This window comes from Callorhinus ursinus, unplaced genomic scaffold (genome assembly GCF_003265705.2).
Source record: "Callorhinus ursinus isolate GAN/ISIS: 27379988/994484 unplaced genomic scaffold, GSC_fseal_2.0 scaffold3, whole genome shotgun sequence".
Lineage (NCBI taxonomy): Eukaryota > Metazoa > Chordata > Mammalia > Carnivora > Otariidae > Callorhinus > Callorhinus ursinus.
Window position 1 is genome coordinate 87,280,663 of NW_027397065.1, and position 3,114 is coordinate 87,283,776.

Consider the following 3,114-nt stretch of genomic DNA (forward strand, 5'->3'; position numbering starts at 1 on the left):
TCGCTGTGCAGGCTCACGGACCATCATGGCTTTCTGCAGTGAGTCACTCGGCCCTCCTTCATCCATCTCAGCGGGGGCTTGCATTTGCAGGAACGCCTCTCTCGGCGCAGGACCCATCTCCCCAGCTCAGGCCTCGTTCCCTGGAGCCCTCCGAGGGCCAGAGTCTGGCCTGGGCTGGAGCTGAGAGACCCAAGAGGCAAACCCAGGAAGTGGGCAGGAATGGAGCTGGGCCTTGGGCCAGGCCCCTGGGCACTCCGAGGAGCGGCCTCCACGCCTGCTTTGGGGAGGGCCCTGCGTCTGCCTCCTGCATTCAGACAGTGAGGCCATTCAGTTCAGCAGGGGCTCCAGAGGGTGAGGGGCTCTGGGAAGGAGGCATCCTTTCTATTGGAAGGCAGTCTGGTCTGGGGCGAGGGCAGAGGGGTGCTCGTCGTTGACACCCCCAGGCCAGAGCCGCCGCAGCTCCCAAAGGCTTCTGGGGGATGGCAAGGAGATGTCAGGGACAAGGCCAGGTCAGGGAGGGAGGGTGGGCATCAGAAGGAGGGGCCGACCAGCCTGGGCTGGAGGAGGGAGGAGGAGGAGGAAGCTGCCCTGGGGGGGGAACAGGGGAAGGGTACAGCGCAGTGGCCTTGGTAGCAGGGGAGGAAGCTGCTGGGCCGATGGCCGCCATGAGACCTGCCTGAGGCTGGAGACTCCATGTGTGGCCATTGGGCTGCCCCTGGGGCCTCAGGCCCTGTTCACTGGCCAGGGATAAGGGGTCATTTAGATGGGTCAGGGGTGGGTCCTGCTTAGAGATCTGACAAGACAAGGGGTAGAAATGGGCGAGAGAGGCAGAAGTGACCGATAAGAGGGGTGGCGTCAGGGGACAGCAGGGGTGACGGGCAGGGTGAGTGAGAGGCAGGCTGGACGCTGAGCAGTCAGGCCCTGTGAAGGCGTGGGGTCCTCAGGCAGACGGGCCCAGGGGGCACCGCTCACTGACAGGTCTCAGGCTGGCCCATCCCAGGACGGGGCAAGATCACCTCGTGGGGGCTGCTGAGATGCCTCTGCCTGGCCCACCTGTCAGCAACAACCCTTCTCACACCCCAGGAAGGATGCTGCCCCACCTGAGTCCCAGGCACCTGGCAGCCCCTGCCCTCCCTGGGGTCAGCCCCCTCCTACCCCCAAGGCTCCTGGGCCGAGCCTTGGGCTATGGGGCCGGGGGCCTGATCCTCAGGCTCTGCTTCTCTTGCCTTCCAGGAAGAAGGAGATGCCTGGCCCCAGCCCCCACGAGGCAAAGGTAGGAGTCTGTCCTGGGGCTCGAGCAGGACATGCTGGGTGGGCATGGGGCCAGGTGACAGCAGACCTAGTCCCCAAACAGGTCTCAAGGGTTGTTTCACCAAATCCCCTGTCTCAGCACCCCATGTACTGCCAGGGCCGCGCCTGAGCCCCAGAGCTGCGGTCAGCAGGAGCGGCCCTGTGCCCCTCGGGCTCTCTGAGTCTGTTCACATGAAGGCCCCTGGATGCTGCCCAGGCACCGTTCTACACAGTGGGCGGCTCATCTGCTGCCTCCCTTGTCTTGTTCCAGCAACTTCGCCAGGAGACCCAGAGAACTGACAAGTGGGTAAAGATGCTGCGGACCTGGGACCACTACCGGCTCAGTGAGAAGGTGGGGAGCTGAATGCCTGCAGACGGCAATGTGTCCCGACGGGGGGCGGGTAGAGCCCTCAGCCTCCCCCGACCCCCGGCCCCACGAGAGTCCCCCTGCCTGGGGAAAGTCTGCTGCCAGAGCCAAAGCCTCCCCAGGCCCAAGGAGGGCACCAGAGGGAGCTTCAGGTCAGGGCCATTGTCCCCTCCTCCTTGTGGAAGACAAGACCCAGCTCAAGGGACAGCCAGCCTCTCTGGAGACCCCATGGACCCAAGACCAGAATCTTCTAGCTGCCTTGTGCTTCTTGGGCTCCAAGGTGCCGTACTGGGCCTGTCTCACCAGCGCTGCTTTCTTTCTGTAGATGCATCGTCGGGGGTATAAGGTGGTCCCTCCCCAGGTGAGGGGTCAGGTGTGGGCCCTCGTGCTTGATATTGAGCAGGTGAAGTCCAGCCACCAAGGGATCTACGAGGTAAGCCCTTCCAACCTTGCAGTGGCATGGCCCTTAGATGAGGACTTGGTAGAAGCTAAGGGGAACAAGTTGTGGGGGTTGGGTCTTGTGCCTTGGGGACCTAGGGTGACCTCAGCACTCTCTGGTACCTCTCAGACCCCAGGGTCCCACGCATCTCCCTGCTGCCCAGCCTCAGTCCCATGAACCCTGAAGAAGGACAGACTTGGGGTCCAGAGAAGTCAGGGCTGCGGGGCTCTGTCCACCTCCTAGGTGGGTGATGGGAACCGGCACCCTTAACAGGCCTGGAGCCCCACAGCAGCCCTCCTGGCCCCAGGGCCTGGAGTGGGGGCTGACCAGGGGGACTGGTGCCAGATTCCTGCTGGGGTTGCAGAAGGAACTCCTGGCTGGGGATAGGAAGGGGAGGCGAGCTAGCCCCTGCCGCCCCACCTGGGGGCTGTAGGACTCCGGGGGGCATCAGGAGCATAGGCCCGGTGACCCTCCCTGTCTCCCCGAGGGTTCTGAGATGGGCCTGCGCCCTGGGAGCAGGTTCCAGGGAGCAGCCTCCATGGGGCAGGCTCAGGGCCCAGGCTGGTGCTCAGTCCTGGAGGATGGGCCCCTGTGGAGGCGGGCGAGGGGAGAGCCTCAGGCTGATCATCGGAGGCCCCTCCCCACCCAGGGCTGCTGAGCACCAGCCCTGACGTGGGCATCACGGGCACGGTGGGCCCTTGTGTAGGGCCCTGGCCTCAGAGACAAGGGACAGAAGGAGGTTTCTGCAGGACACACTCATGTGGTGGCTAGCGGCGCTCCCTGCTTAGAGGGGCTGTTGGTGGCAGTTAGGGTTCCGTGTCCTGAAGCTGGCTTCTCCTTCCCAGTTCTGCCCACAGGAAATGTAGGAGCAAGCCCAGCTCTTCTCCAAGGACATCAGGCAAATTGACCTGGACGTGACCCAGACCTTCTCAACCACGTCATGTTCTGGGACCGCTATGGAATCAGGTGAGGCTGCTGGGCAAGCAGGGCACTGGGGTCTGTAGGGCACACTCCGGAG